Raw genomic sequence first — 16,767 nt, 5'->3', positions numbered from 1 at the left:
TGCCAGCGGTCAGCGCTAACAGTGTGGGTGCCTCAGGTTGGCTGGGTAGCCTGGTGAAGTTATGTGACAGTAGCTCCTTTAGGGGACTGCGTTAGATAAAATATTCTATGGCTGGTACCTAGTCCTGACTTGTACTTGCACTTGTACCCCAACCACCCACCCACCCACTACTGCCTTAGCTTTGGGATTTTAACAAAACATAGCATCTCTTTGCGGCATAGGTCAGTAAGCTGCATCTTTATAAACGAATGAAAAAGATCCTGCGTTTACATCTTTATTGAACATGCTCTTCATGTCTTTCTATTGTGTTCCTAGATATGCTCGTTATCCACTTTGATGCACTTTTCCTTAAATAACATAGTCTTATTCAGTCGTTTCACCACATTAAATAACACTAACGCCTCACAGAATTACTCATCCAATTGTATCTCTGCGATATTTCACAGCATGTACATATACTCGTCATAAATAACCAATTCTCAATATGTATAAATATTAAATTAAGGTATTTTACTGTTAGACATATGTATGATCAAATGTACATATACAAGCAGAAAACATTGCACTCACAGTTTATACATATACTGTATCTATTATAATATCCTTCCATATAATTAATAGAGAATAACAATACCAAAGCTAAACCTTTGTTCAGAACATATATTACAATTAATCCTGTATTTACCACCGCTGCTTTATTACACTAACCTTTATCCTATACATACTCTAGACATTCTCTATACATATTGTAGAAATCACCAAATAAAGACTCCTTGCTCCAGGCTTCTTAAGCACTAGCTGTTTAATTTGCAGCATGAAACAGCTCATCACAAACATAAATAATCCATGGCTTCCTGACACACTATCTCAGCCCACAGTCCCTGACTATTGTCCAGCTGCTTGTCAGCATCAGAAGCCCCACCCACCAGATCCCACAAACCTTTTATACACACACACTAAGGATGAGCGGGCTCGGATTCCGCTAATCCGAGCCCACCCGAACAGTGCGGATCCGACGGGATCCGAGCACTGTTCGGGTATTTCCAACGCCAAAACAAAATGAAATTGAGGCTCTGAAGTCCAAGTCTCGCGTCGGATCTCGCGAGACTCGGATTGCATAAATTCCCCGCTAGCAGCCGCCATTTTCATTTGGGCTGTGATCAGGGTAGAGGGAGGTTGTAGGGTAGTAGTACTCCTGCGTGATCAGTCCAGTTGTGCTTTATGCTTGTGTCCAGTGCTCTGTCCTTGCTGAGTCCAGTGGTGCTTTATGCTTGTGTCCAGTGCTCTGTCCTTGCTGAGTCCAGTGGTCCTTTTGTCCTGTGCTCTGTCCTGCTGAGTCCAGTGGTGCTTTGGCCAGTGTCTGTCCTGCTGAGTCCAGTGGTGCTTTAGTCCTGTGCATTTTTGTGCTAAGTCCATAGTAATTGTCTAATTATTAAAAACTCCCAAAAAAAATAAAAAATAAAAATTATACAAAAAAAAGTAAAAAAAAATATTAAAAAATAATTTAAAAAGTCTAAAAAAATTCTAAAGCAATATATTATTGCAGTCCTGAAATATTAGTACTGCAATACCTACATTCACTGTTTCTGCAGTCCAAAAAATAGGAACTGCAATCTATATTACTACGTTCATTGTTTCAGCAGTCCAAAAAATAGGAACTGCAATCTATATTTCAACGTTCACTGTTTAAGCAGTCCAAAAAATAGGAACTGCAATCTATATTACTACGTTCACTGTTTCAGCAGTCCAAAAAATAGGAACTGCAATATATATTACATTTACTACGTTCATTCTTTAAGCAGTTCCAGAGAATAGGTACTGCAATCTATATTACATTTAATACGTTAAATTTTTAAGCAGTGCAAGAGAATAGGTACTGCAATCTATATTACATTTACTACGTTCATTCTTTAAGCAGTTCCAGAGAATAGGTACTGCAATCTATATTACATTTACTACGTTGATTTTTTAAGCAGTTCCAGAGAATAGGTACTGCAATCTATATTACATTTACTACGTTCATTCTTTAAGCAGTTCCAGAGAATAGGTACTGCAATCTATATTACATTTAATATGTTCAATTTTTAAGCAGTGCAAGAGAATAGGTACTGCAATCTATATTACATTTACTACGTTCATTATTTAAGCAGTTCCAGAGAATAGGTACTGCAATCTATATTACATTTACTACGTTGATTTTTTAAGCAGTGCAAGAGAATAGGTACTGCAATCTATATTACATTTACTACGTTCATTCTTTAAGCAGTTCCAGAGAATAGGTACTGCAATCTATATTACATTTACTACGTTGATTTTTTAAGCAGTTCCAGAGAATAGGTACTGCAATCTATATTACATTTAATAGGTTCAATTTTTAAGCAGTGCAAGAGAATTGGTACTGCAATCTATATTACATTTACTACGTTCATTCTTTAAGCAGTTCCAGAGAATAGGTACTGCAATCTATATTACATTTACTACGTTGATTTTTTAAGCAGTTCCAGAGAATAGGTACTGCAATCTATATTACATTTAATACGTTCAATTTTTAAGCAGTGCAAGAGAATTGGTACTGCAATCTATATTACATTTACTACGTTCATTCTTTAAGCAGTTCCAGAGAATAGGTACTGCAATCTATATTACATTTAATACGTTCAATTTTTAAGCAGTGCAAGAGAATAGGTACTGCAATCTATATTACATTTACTACGTTGATTTTTTAATCAGTGCAAGAGAATAGGTACTGCAATCTATATTACATTTACTACGTTCATTCTTTAAGCAGTTCCAGAGAATAGGTACTGCAATCTATATTACATTTAATACGTTCAATTTTTAAGCAGTGCAAGAGAATAGGTACTGCAATCTATATTACATTTACTACGTTAATTCTTTAAGCAGTTCCAGAGAATAGGTACTGCAATCTATATTACATTTACTACGTTGATTTTTTAAGCAGTTCCAGAGAGTAGGTACTGCAATCTTTATTACATTTAATACGTTCAATTTTTAAGCAGTGCAAGAGAATAGGTACTGCAATCTATATTACATTTACTACGTTGATTTTTTAATCAGTGCAAGAGAATAGGTACTGCAATCTATATTACATTTACTACGTTCATTCTTTAAGCAGTTCCAGAGAATAGGTACTGCAATCTATATTACATTTAATACGTTCAATTTTTAAGCAGTGCAAGAGAATAGGTACTGCAATCTATATTACATTTACTACGTTCATTCTTTAAGCAGTTCCAGAGAATAGGTACTGCAATCTATATTACATTTACTACGTTGATTTTTTAAGCAGTTCCAGAGAGTAGGTACTGCAATCTTTATTACATTTAATATGTTCAATTTTTAAGCAGTGCAAGAGAATAGGTACTGCAATCTATATTACATTTACTACGTTGATTTTTTAAGCAGTGCAAGAGAATAGGTACTGCAATCTATATTACATTTACTATGTTGATTTTTTAAGCAGTGCAAGAGAATAGGTACTGCAATCTATATAACATTTACTACGTTCATTCTTTAAGCAGTTCCAGAGAATAAGTACTGCAATCTATATTACAAGAGAAAGTGAGGGAGGAGCTGGTAAACCATTGCGATTCCACCAAGCAAGTAGCTCTTGTGGATGAAGCCTTTCGTACGCTTTGCCAGGATCCGAGGGTGGTCACTCTTTTAAAGTCAGAGGAATACATTCTGGTCACTGTGCTCGATCCTCGGTTTAAAGCGTATGTTGTGTCTCTGTTTCCGACGGACACAAGTCTACAGAGGTGCAAAGACCTGCTGGTCAGGAGATTGTCCTCTAAAGAGGACCGTGACATGCCAACAGCTCCACCTTCATTTTCTTCCACACCTAAGGCTGCGAGGAAAAAGCTCAGTTTTAATAAAAGACCCACTAGCGGGGATGCAGACAACATCTGGTCCGGACTGAAGGACCTGCCAACCATTGCAGACATGTCTACTCTCGCTGCATTGGTTGCTGTCACAATAGAAAAAATGGTGGAGGATTATTTTTCTGACACCATCCAAGTAGACATGTCAGACAGTCCATATTGTTACTGGCAGGAAAAAAAGGCAGTTTGGAAGCCCCTGTACAAACTGGCTCTATTTTACCTGAGTTGTCCCCCCTCCAGTGTGTACTCAGAAAGAGTTTTTAGTGCAGCGGGGAACCTGGTCAGTGAGCGGAGAAGGAGGTTGCTTCCTCAGAACGTTGAAAAAATGATGTTCATAAAAATGAATTATCAATTCTTCAATCAAGTACAGCACTGCCCTCCAGATACTACAGAGGGACCTGTGGTTGTGGAGTCCAGCGGGGACGAATTGATAATGTGTGAGGATGAGGAAGTACACACTGAAGGGGGCCAGGAATCAGAGGATGAGGATGAGGACGACATCGTGCCTCAGTAGAGCCAGTTTAGTTTGTACAGGGAGAGATGAATAGCTTTTTTGGTGTGGGGGCCCAAACAAACCAATCATTTCAGCCACAGTAGTTTGGTAGGCCCTGTCGCTGAAATGATTGGTTTGTTAAAGTGCGCATGTCCTATTTCAGCAACATCAAAGTGGGTGGGAGGGCCTAAGGACAATTCCATCTTGCAACTCTTTTTTTGGCATTATGTGCTCTTTGGGGTTTAGTTCTATCTCCATCAGAGATAATCCTGCAGGCCATGTCACCGGCACAGCTATGTTGGTGTTAGACGTGCGCTGCATACTCTGTCTGATTTAGCAGAAGCTAGGCATTGCCCTTGATACGCAAATAGGTTTTCCGTGATATTACATTGACAGGGATTAGGCTAAACAGAGTGTCATGGTATTTGAGATCCCTACCTTACCTACACACAGCGTATACAGCGCTGCAATTTGTTCTATCATATTAATGTTTAGATAGGGTCTCTCCATATTAACACACTACGCTTGCTCACATGACCCAGTGAAGCAAGCGCTATATAAGTGCCAACTTTTAGACACGTTAGGCAGTGTCTTTAATGAGAATACAGTCTCTATATAATTGTGAGTGCTTTAAGATCTTACATGACCTTTAATCAGGCCACTTTAATTGCTGCTCTATTACAGATTTCTGTCCAGTGCATATGCATATTTTTGCAGAACCAAGTTAAATATATAAACAGGGTCTCCTAGAATACGTACTATTTTATTTAAAGGAGTTTTAAGGGACATTACACTCTAATAGAGAGACTCATCATTTCTGAATAAACAAAATTATATAATTCTTGTTAAGTTTCAAAAAAGAGGAACTGCCATTTCTATTACTACGTTCTTTGTTTTTGTAGTTCCAAAAAGGAGTAACTGCCGATACTATTAATACTTTCTTTCAATAGTTCCAAAAAATAGTAACTTCCATTTACATTACTACGTTCTTTCTTTCTGTAGTTCCAAAAAAGAGTAACTGCCATTTTTATTACTACGTTCTTTCTTTCTGTAGTTCAAAAAAATAGTAACTTCCATTTATATTACTACGTTAATTGTTTGTGCAGTCCCAAAAAAGAGGAACTGCAGTCTTAACATCTATGTTGGTTTTAGACGTCCATCCGGTGTCCGCCATCTGTGCAGTGGAATTCAGACCTGTTGAGGGTGATATATTGTGGCCAAATTGGGTACCGGGGCCACTCCACTACGCAGTCCAGAAAGCTACCGCGGTGCAACGTTTTGAACTAAAAAGAATATTGTGAGGTGTGAGGTGTTCAGAATAGACTGGAAATTAGTGGAAAGGATTGTTATTGAATGTTATTGAGGTTAATAATAGCGTAGGAGTGTAAAAAAACCAAAATAATGTATTTTAGCGCTTTTTATGCTTTTTTAAAAATAAATCAGAACCCAAAACCCTAAATCAGAACCAAAACCTTTCGTCAGGTGTTTTGGCAAAACAAATCAGAACCCAAAACCTCAAGCTAATCAGAACCCAAAATCCAAAACACTAAAAGTGCCCGGTGCACACCACATCACACCCATGTTGTGCACCTGTGTGTTTGTGTGCTGTGGGAAAGACTAAGGGATATATTTACTAAACTGCTGGTTTGAAAAAGTGCAGATGTTGCCTATAGCAACCAATCAGATTCTAGCTGTCATTTATTTAGTACATTCTAAAAAATGACAGCTACAATCTGATTGGTTGCTATAGGCAACATCTCCACTTTTTCAAACCCGCGGCTTAGTAAATATACCCCTAAGTGGGAATTTGACCCTTTCTGCAGGCTGTACCTGAAAACTCTGTTGGATTTTACCTTTCCCTATGCAGGAAAGGTGTGGCAAATAACACTTTGCCACAATATATCTTTATTCACTTTCCCTCTGTGGTATTCCAGAAATTAGATATAACATATATCTATTAGTCACAGTGAAATATAGCAGTACAGTATATATAATTCAGGATAGTTCAGTATTGCAGTATTATAGCAATTAGTTCAGTACAGCAATATCACTTATAATTAGAGATGGGCGGGCTCGGTTCCACCAGAAACGAACCCACCCGAACTTTGGGTTTCCGAGTACCGAGCCGCCGAGTAGGCTCGGTACTCTCCCGCCCGTTCGGAATCCAAATCGAGGCCGAACCTCATCGTGACGTCGTCGGATCTCGGGGCTCGGTTCTCGCGATACTTGAAGATTATAAATACACGCCTCCACAGCAATCCATCGCCATTTGACAGAGGGAGAGAGCAGGGTGTAGTCACAGGCTGATTAGAGCAGGGACAGAGAATACAATATTCTGAATCCAATTGTGCTAACAAAAATCGCTAGAGAAGAGAGGAGGATAGAGAAGTTGTTTTTTTTTCTCAATATTTGGCACTCAAAGTGCTTTTTGGGTGTCCCCCATTATTTTGCCTAAATATTTCTGGCTGTCAAAATTACTATCTGTCAGCAGTATCTTGCCAAATAATTTTTAGCACTCCACAGTGCTTTTGGGGTGTCCCCCATAATTGTGCATAAATATTTCTGGCTGTCAAAATTACTATCTGTCAACAGTATCTACCAAATAATTTTTAGCACTCCACAGTGCTTTTGGGGTGTCCCCCATAATTGTGCATAAATATTTCTGGCTGTTAAAATTACTATCTGTCAGCAGTATCTTACCAAATAATTTTTAGCACTACAAGTGCTTTGGGCTCAGAATGGATTCAAAGCAGTCCACATATGAGCAGAATGAGCAAACAGGTTCTGTCACCAGTCCTGATGTTAGTGTTCCTAGTACGTCATCTGGGCAAGGCGATGTCAAACTACACAGTGTTTCGAAATCAGTCCAAAAAACCAAAACCAAATTTTTTTTTACTGTGTTGAAGCGAAAAAGAAGTGTTACTGAGCAAAAGTTAAGTGCCGATAAAAAAAAAATTGCCAACATGCCATTTTACACATGCAGTGGCAAAGAGAGAATGAGGCTTTCACCTTTGGCTATTAGTGGCAGATCCCAAAAAGTTACCGAGCCTACAATTGGTGCACAACTACTGTTACGCGTCAAAGCCGAGCTGCAAGATAACAGTAAGGCATTAGAGGATAATGTTTGCTCTGATTCACAAATGACACCAATCCCTGTGGAGAGTCCATCCAACATAATCGTGAGCATTCTGCTGATGTGTGCCTTAATAGCCCGAGTGTGGCCGGTGATGCACAAATTGAGTATGCCACTTTGGAATTAGAAGAGGATGAGGGAGAGATTTGTGTAGGCGACGAGGGTGCTAATCAGGATGTTGATAAGGATGAAGTTGTTTGTGTAAGTCCTGCACCAGTGGCAGCAGTTCTGGCACGTGACAAGAAAAAGGCCATTGTCATGCCTAGGCATAAAACAAAAAAATCCACTTCTTATGTGTGGAATTATTTCTACCCAAATCCAGACAACAATTGTATAGCCATTTGTTGTGTATGTCAAGCCACAGTCAGTCGAGGGAGGGACCTTAACCATCTTGGAACCTCGTCTATGTTACGGCATTTAACGAGAGTTCATGGCAAAGTGTTGGGAAAAGCTGAAAGTTCTTCCCAAAAAATTACAAGCACTCCATCATCAGCTAAGACCCTCCGCTCACCAACATCCCGATGACTACAAAATACACCCACCACACCATCCTCATCAATAACCTCAGTAGCGCTCGCAGTTAGCTCGGCATCCCACTTATTAAGGTTGGATGACTCCTGCACTATTATTGATTCCTCTGAAGAAAGCGTTAGTCCCACTGCTGCTGCTGTTGCTGTTGCTGGGGGTGAATAGTCAGCCCAGAGGCAGGTCAAGAAAATGAGCAGTCCTACATTTCAGCAATTAACTGTGAAACAATCATTTGCTCGGGGAAGCAAATATGACAGCAGTCACCCAGTCGCCAAGCGAATCACAGACGCCATGGCTGCAATGTTAGTGTTAGCTCTGCGTCCAATCTCCATAATAAACGCAGCTGGTTTTTCACAGTTAATTGAGGTTTTGTGTCCGCGTTACAGAATTCCATCGCGACACCATTTCTCCCGTAAAGCAATTCCACAACTATACCAAAAAGTGTGTAAAAATGTAGAGATTGCACTGAGAAATGCCATTCTGCCCACTGTCCACTTAACCACAGATATGTGGACAAGTGAAAGGGGCCAAACCAAAGACTATATGACTGTGACAGCCCACTGGGTTGGTCATTCACCTTCACCAGCAGGAACAGCAGCAGCATGTACACCACTAGGTAACATTTGTCACAGGCAGGCCACTCTTTGTATCACCGGCTTCACTAACAGGCATACAGCTGACAATTTGTTACGCAAACTGAGAGATGCGATTGATGCATGGCTTATACCACTTGGACTCTCCCCAGGGTATGTCATTTCTGATAACGCCAACAATATAGTGCGAGCATTACAGCTGGGTGATTTCCAACACATTCCCTGTTTTGCTCACACCATCAACTTGGTGGTGCAGAGCTTCCTACGAAATAACCGTGAGGTGCAGGAGATGCTTTTGGTGGCCCGTAAAATTTCAGGCCATTTCAGGCATTCAGCCACAGCATATAGGAGATTACTGCAGCTCCAAGAGCAGTTTAACTTGCCCTGCCACCAACTTAAGCAAGAGGTGGTAACTAGGTGGAATTCCACCCTGTACATGCTTCAGAGGATGGAGGAACAGCGCAAAGCCATCCAAGCATATTGCACAAGCCATGACATTGGGAAAGGAGGGGGGATGTATTTCACTCTTGCACAGTGGGGAATCCTTTCAGTGCTGTGCAAGGTGCTGAAACCATTTGAAGTTGTGACGTGTGAGGTGAGTGCAGACTCTGCTAGTTTGAGCCAAGTCATTCCTTTAATTAGACTATTGGAAAAGCAGCTTGCGAAAATGAAGGAGGTGCTGAAAGCAAGCAATTCAGCAAAGTATGTTGGCCTTGTCAATCAAGTACTTCATTTGCTTCACAATGATCCTCGAGTTATTAAGATCTTGAACTCGGATCAGTACCTTTTGGCCACTGTGCTTGATCCAAGGTTTAAGACCTACATTGAGTCTTTACTTGTAAATGAGCGAGATGTGAACTTTTGCAAGGAGCTATTGCTCAGCAAGTTGGCCGCTGAACTGGGCTTCGGCTTGACGACGTGTCCTCCTTCACTTTCTCAAGCTGCTGCTGCTCGTAAAAAATTAAATTTCCCAAAAAGACGCAGGGAAGACGCAGGGGGCAGACCAGAACAATTTAACATCTGGGCTGGTTTGAAGGATTTTTCAAAAAAATGTGTCACTTTGCCCATAACTCCATCCAATACGAGTATAAACATGCAAAGGATGGTGGAGGATTACTTTCAAGAGGTAGTTTATATGGAAATGTCAGACAGTCCCTTTACTTACTGGGAAGAAAAGCACGCCATTTGGAAACCCATGTACAAACTTGCTTTGCAATACTTAAGCTGCCCACCCTCCAGTGTGTACTCTGAACGAGTGTTCAGCACAGCAGGGAATTTAGTCAGTGATCGCCGTAGAAGGTTACTTCCCAAAAATGTGGAGAAAATGATGTTTATAAAAATGAACTACATCTTCCCACGAGGAAGGCCTTCATCATCCAAGCACTGACTGTTCTCTAATGGCAGATTCAAGCGGCGATGAATTGATAGTCTGTGATGATGACGTACACACTGATGAGGGTGAGGATGAAGCTGAAGATGATGACGATAACATCTTTTTAAAACTTTCTATGTAAGTGTATGGTGCAATCTACCCCCAAAGAGGAAAGGGACTTGTGGCATTTCCATATCATGTACCGTCTTGAAAGGCTGCTCTTTGGGCAATTTCTCCTTAAGGGTAGGGTGTCATAGACAGAGTGACCCCAAAGTGGCTTTGTCCATTTCTCTTAATATTGTACAGTCTATAATGGCTGAATTTTTTCGTATTTTCGATAAGTGGAGGGGGGCCTAGAGAGCCAGAAACCAAACTGGCTTTGTCCATTTCAATTAATATTGTACAGTCTATAACGGCTGAATTTTTTTGTATTTTCGACAAGTGGAGGGTGGCCTAGAGAGCCAGAAACCAAACTGGCTTTGTCCATTTCAATTAATATTGTACAGTCTATAACGGCTGAATTTGTTTATATTTTCGACAAGTGGAGGGGGGCCTATAGAGCCAGAAACCAAACTGGCTTTGTCCATTTCAATTAATATTGTACAGTCTATAACGGCTGAATTTTTTTGTATTTTCGACAAGTGGAGGGGGGCCTATAGAGCCAGAAACCAAACTGGCTTTGTCCATTTCTATTAATATTGTACAGTCTATAACGGCTGAATTTTTTTGTATTTTCGACAAGTGGAGGGTGGCCTAGAGAGCCAGAAACCAAACTGGCTTTGTCCATTTCAATTAATATTGTACAGTCTATAACGGCTGAATTTTTTTGTATTTTCGACAAGTGGAGGGGGGCCTATAGAGCCAGAAACCAAACTGGCTTTGTCCATTTCAATTAATATTGTACAGTCTATAACGGCTGAATTTTTTTGTATTTTCGACAAGTGGAGGGGGGCCTATAGAGCCAGAAACCAAACTGGCTTTGTCCATTTCTATTTATATTGTACAGTCTATAACGGTTGAATTTTTTGTTTTTTTCAACAAGTGGAGGGGGGCCTAGAGAGACAGAATGCAAACTGCTGTTTTCCATTTCTTTACATATTTAACTATAAGTGTAGGGTGTAATATACATCCAAAGACGATGGCTGCATTGCCAATATGCATAGATGGAGAGGAAGACAATCTGTTTTGTGTGTAGAATAAATGAGGGCCTACCTACCAGGAATTAAACAGTTTTTTTGATGATTTATTAGCTTTACAATTAGATTACTTATCTATGAAACAGGTGGAGCACTAAATTGAGTTATTTTAGGCCCAAAAACATTGATTTTCCAACAAAATGGCAAAACAAAACCAAACAAAACCAAAACACGCAATGGCGGTTTTGCAAAACCAAAACCAAAACACGACGGTAATCCAGATCCAAAACCGAATACAAAACCAAAACACGGGGGTCAGTGACCATCTCTACTTATAATAGGTATATATTTCAGGATAACAGTATTATAGTTCAGATATAGATATATAGTTCAGTATAGCATTAGTTAGAAAAATATAGTTCAGATATTGACATAGTTCAGTAGTGTAAGCGCCTGCGGGGAACAGGTCAGACGCACACAGAAGAACTTAAATTTTTAAACGATGGTTACCTCCTGTCCGCTTCCGAAAACCCCAGCCGCTGTCCAATCCCAGCAGATCAGCAACCGCAACCCTTGTCATCTCCAAGCACGTCCCTCTAAGAAAGAGACAGAGATTACGGCCGTGCCTACCAGGAAAGGGCTGTCCGAGACCACGGCAATGAGCAAAGACACTCTTAGTCAAAGCTCACTTGCCGCCTCCTCGCTTTGCTCTTGCCAAGGTGCGGGGGACTACAGGCACTTGAGACCAGGAACAGTCCCGCCTCAAGTACCTCGCACACCTCTCAGTGAGGGCCTAACCGAAACTGGGAATTGAGCGTTATACTCACCGGGACACTCCCACCTCCGGTCCTGTTCTCCTGCTCCTCCCTGACACCTACAGATGATAAGGAACACACAGCCTCCCTCTGCACTATCAGTGAGACTAAGGTGTACACCCCACAACGCAAAACTTGCTACAACAGCGACCCGACCCTAACAACTCTATAATGGCCGGCAACGCAACTAAATGAAACAACTATAACTAGGTGTGGTGTACTAACAGGAACTACTCACTATGCACTACGGGGAACACCAGCCGGTGTTCACGGACTACTCCGGAGAGCGGTTCCTAACCCCCTCACCCAGGTCGTACCAAGGAGACTGTCTCCTTACTATGGGGTCACCCACGGATCCTAAGGACCGGCTGCACCAGACCCGACTGAGGTCACTGGAACAGCACACTAACCCGGGAGTCAACTGCCACACGGAACAGCCGATCGACACTTAACCGCCCGACTGCCTTCACCCGGATATCAAACACGTGTCCGTCCACCTGGAACAGCCAGAGAACCTGCATGAACCTCGGGCTTGGGACCCTCGACCAGAACCACGGGCCGCCCCTGGAACTGAATCAAGCTGTGCTGCACTGCCACTGACTCACTCAGTCACCCCCTCTGGAAACCAACGTGCCCCCAGGGACCTAAGGGACGGGAAGACTACGTGTGCTCTCCCCTAGCTATGTGTACAAGCTGGTAACTACAATTATCCCCACAGTGCAGGTTAGTACAGGACAACACAAGTACAAGAGCCTACCTTTAATGGGGGCCTGACGTCTTGCACCTGGAAACAAATATGTAGCCCACCAAAAATACAGTATACAAGAAATACTCGCCGCACAGACAGAATAAAAACAGTAATACAGTATTTTGCAAGCTACTCACCAGAATACACAGCTGCTAGCCAACCAGCCGGTTGCTAAAGCACCAACAGGAGCCTTCTGTTCTACTGTACCTTCTACTCTCAGTGTACTCACCTCACACGGGACCGCGCCGTTGTCACGAGCCGCAGCGGTACTCACAGCCGCCGCGGCTCGCTTCTGGCTCCCTCTGGCGTCCCGGCCGTCACCTTGACGACCGGGACGTCATTTCCTCCCTCTGCCCGGCCGTCGCCAAGGCAACGGCCAGACGCTACCACACAAGCTCTGCGTCCCGGCGGTGCTGGTAGCCGGGCGCATGCGCATAACATGCAGCCGGTGGGCTGATTTCATTAGCGTTAACAGGCATTAGCCTGCAACTGTGTAGGTCAGGGGCAAGCCTCGATTGGCTCTGCTGAATACGAGGAAATTAACCTGCAGGAGTGTGTTCAACTGCTGATTGGTCTGTGTCTGTATTTAAGACAATGAGGCCTGCTGCCTCATTGCCGGTTATAGCTTCTGTGCTCTAGTCTGCTGACCTGCTTGTTCCAGTTCCTGTATCCTGTTATCTACGTTTTGACTACCCGTGTTTGACCCTTGGCTTTGTATTGGACTTCGCTTTTGTTTCCTGTGACCCTGATCCTTGGCTCGTTTACCCGTTCCGCTTCTCTGCCTGTGACCTCTGACCTCAGCTTGTTCATCGATACTGATACCTGTTGCCGGCCTTTGACCTCTGCGTGGATCTGACTCTTCTTGCCTGGGTTCTCCCTAGCCGGTACACACTTCACGACCCTCTGTCAGTCTGCAGCCCAGTCTGTCCCCACCATCAGTGGCTCCAGTGAACACCTGACTGACAGAGTAGACTCCGGGTTGTGTTGTGCCGGCTGGAAGAGTTCCTAACATTATAACCGGCCCACTCACGGAGACAAGATTAGAATGGATGCAAGTGGATCCACACCATCTCCGGCACAAACCCTAGCAGGCCATGTTGAGTCTTTGTACCAGATGATGCAGGGATTAGCTGAGCGTATGTCTGTTCAAGAAGAAGCCACAAAAGCTTCACAATCTCCTCCAGATCCCATCTGTGAGCCCAAAATGAATTTACCGGATCGGTTCTCCGGAAATAGAACCCTGTTTCGGAACTTCAGGGAGAGTTGCAAGCTCTATTTTCGGATGAGACCCCGCTCCTCCGGTTCAGAGCAGCAACGAGTTGGGATTATTATTTCCCTTCTACAGGGTGACCCCCAGTCCTGGGCGTTTTCTTTGCCACAGACCAGTCCGGCCATGCAGTCCGTAGACTCCTTCTTTGAGGCATTGGGTTTACTGTATGATGACCCGGATCGAGTGGCCTCCGCGGAAGCTCATCTACGGTCCTTGAAACAAGGACAACGGTCGGCAGAAGAATACTGCGCTGAATTCCGTAGATGGTCACCTGACAGTGGATGGAACGACCCTGCCTTACGTAGTCAGTTCCGTGTCGGCGTATCCGAACAGATTAAAGATTCGCTGGTGCAATACCCGTCTCCTAGCTCTCTGGAGGATCTGATGCACCTCTCCATTAAAATTGACAGGAGATATAAAGAGCGGAAAACTGAAAAGGAAACGTCATCACCTCCATCCGCCTTCGTTCCTATCTCCCAGGATGGTGAGGAACCAATGCAATTGGGAGCATACCGTCTTTCCTCTGAGGAAAGAGACAGAAGACGGTCACAAGGCTTATGTTTATATTGTGGCGCAAGAGGCCACTTCTCTCGTTCTTGCCCAAACAAGTCGGGAAACGAGCATGCCTAAGGAATGAGGGGAAAGTTCACTTAGGTCTACAAATTGTGTCCCCAAAAAATGCGGTATTGGTTCCTGCACAGCTCACGTTCAGTGCTTGTTCTGTGGGTCTGGCGGCCTTCATTGATAGTGGAGCTGCAGGTAACTTCTTGGACTTCGAGTTTGCCCGCTCTGCTGGAATTCCATGGGTTAAACTCAAATCCGCCATCACGGTATGTGGCTTAGATGGTGCTCCATTGCCAGGCGGTAAGGTTACCTGGGAGACCCCGCTACTACAATTGAGGATTGGGGCTCTCCACTCCGAATCTATAGCTTTTCGTCTCATCGAATGCCCGTCAGTACCTTTGATTCTAGGTCACCCTTGGCTATCCTGTCATAACCCTGTCATAGATTGGGCAAAAGGAGAGATTGTCCAGTGGAGCTCTCATTGTTCACAGTCCTGTTTGACATTACCTCTACGTGTGGTTCGGTACATTCCGGAGCAGCTTCCCTCCCAGTACCATGACTTCTGGGATGTCTTCTACAAAAAGGCTGCTGATATTCTACCACCGCACCAGGAGTTCGACTGTGCCATCGAGTTAATTCCAGGTACTAAACTACCCAAGGGACGTTTGTACTCTCTCTCTGGTCCAGAGACCAAATCCATGCAGGAGTACATTGATGAAAATCTGGAGAAAGGCTTCATCAGGCCATCCAAGTCTCCAGTAGGGGCTGGGTGCTTCTTTGTGTCCAAGAAGGACGGTGGACTCAGACCATGTATCGATTATCGGGGACTGAATATGATTACAGTTAAAAACACCTATCCGCTGCCTCTCATCTCTGTACTCTTTTATCAATTAAGAGGAGCAACGGTCTTCACAAAAATCGACCTTCATGGTGCTTATAACCTCATACGCATTAGAGCAGGTGATGAGTGGAAGACGGCGTTCAACACGCTCTCGGGCCACTACGAATACTTGGTCATGCCGTTTGGCCTTAGTAACGCTCCTGCTGTGTTCCAGGATTTGATTAATGAGGTGTTACGTGAGTTCCTGGGACACTTTGTTGTTGTCTACTTAGATGACATTCTCATATATTCCAATTCATTGCCGAAACATCGGAGTCATGTCAGACAAGTCCTACAGAAACTACGGGAACATCATCTCTACGCTAAACTCGAAAAATGTGAGTTTGAGGTTAAGAAGGTATCCTTTTTTGGCTATATAATCTCTTCAGAGGGTTTCTCCATGGACCCCACCAAGGTCCAGGCAATCCTGGATTGGATACAACCCAATAACCTCAAGGCGGTCCAGAGATTCCTAGGATTCGCCAATTATTACAGGAGATTTATTGGCGGTTTTGCTGACATCGTGGCTCCTATCGTCTCCTTGACTCGCAAAGGAGGTGATCCGGCTGTTTGGTCACAGCAAGCAATAAATGCATTCAAAACCCTAAAGGAAGCTTTTGTGTCCGCTCAGGTCCTCAGACACCCGGACCGGAAGGTACCATTTATTCTCGAGGTAGATGCTTCTGACGTCGGTGCTGGAGCTATCTTGTCACAAAAGGATCCTCAGACTCACCGCTTGCATCCATGTGCCTTTTTTCCCCGCCAATTCTCCTCAGCGGAGACCAACTATGACGTGGGAAATCGAGAATTGCTAGCAATTAAATGGGCCTTTGAGGAATGGCGACACTGGTTGGAAGGCGCTGCACACCAGATCTCCGTTATAACGGATCATAAGAATCTGCAGTATATTCAGTCAGCTAAACGTCTAAACCCCCGTCAGGCTCGGTGGTCACTGTTCTTCACCCGATTTAACTTTATTATCACTTATCGTCCTGGTTCTAAAAATATTCAAGCGGACGCCCTGTCCAGAAGTTTTCTGGCACATCATGCCCCAGTCACTAACCCAGAGCCTATTGTTCCGGTATCCATGGTCCATGCCGGATTAACTCAAGATCTGAGCTGTACCTTACAAAGGTTTCAGAGGTTGGCTCCTGACAACACTCCGGTAGGACGGTTGTTTGTCCCAGTTCATCTAAGGAAGACAGTTCTTGCTGAAGCACACAACAGTCAGACTGCTGGACATCCTGGCATCTACAAAACACTAGAGATACTTTCCCGTACCGTATATTGGCCGTCTCTGTCTGCTGACGTCAAAAGTCACGTCCTGTCCTGT

General features: G+C 43.2%; 1 protein-coding gene across 1 annotated transcript in view; it reads left to right on the top strand.

The window, feature by feature from the left end:
- The window catches only part of CEP85L (centrosomal protein 85L), a 181,468-nt gene that overhangs the window by 44,534 nt on the left and 120,167 nt on the right, over positions 1-16,767 (top strand). The window lies entirely within an intron of this gene.

Source organism: Mixophyes fleayi, chromosome 3 (genome assembly GCF_038048845.1).
Source record: "Mixophyes fleayi isolate aMixFle1 chromosome 3, aMixFle1.hap1, whole genome shotgun sequence".
Lineage (NCBI taxonomy): Eukaryota > Metazoa > Chordata > Amphibia > Anura > Limnodynastidae > Mixophyes > Mixophyes fleayi.
The sequence above is the reverse complement of the archived record's forward strand: the minus strand, read 5'-3'. Positions and strand labels throughout refer to the sequence as shown.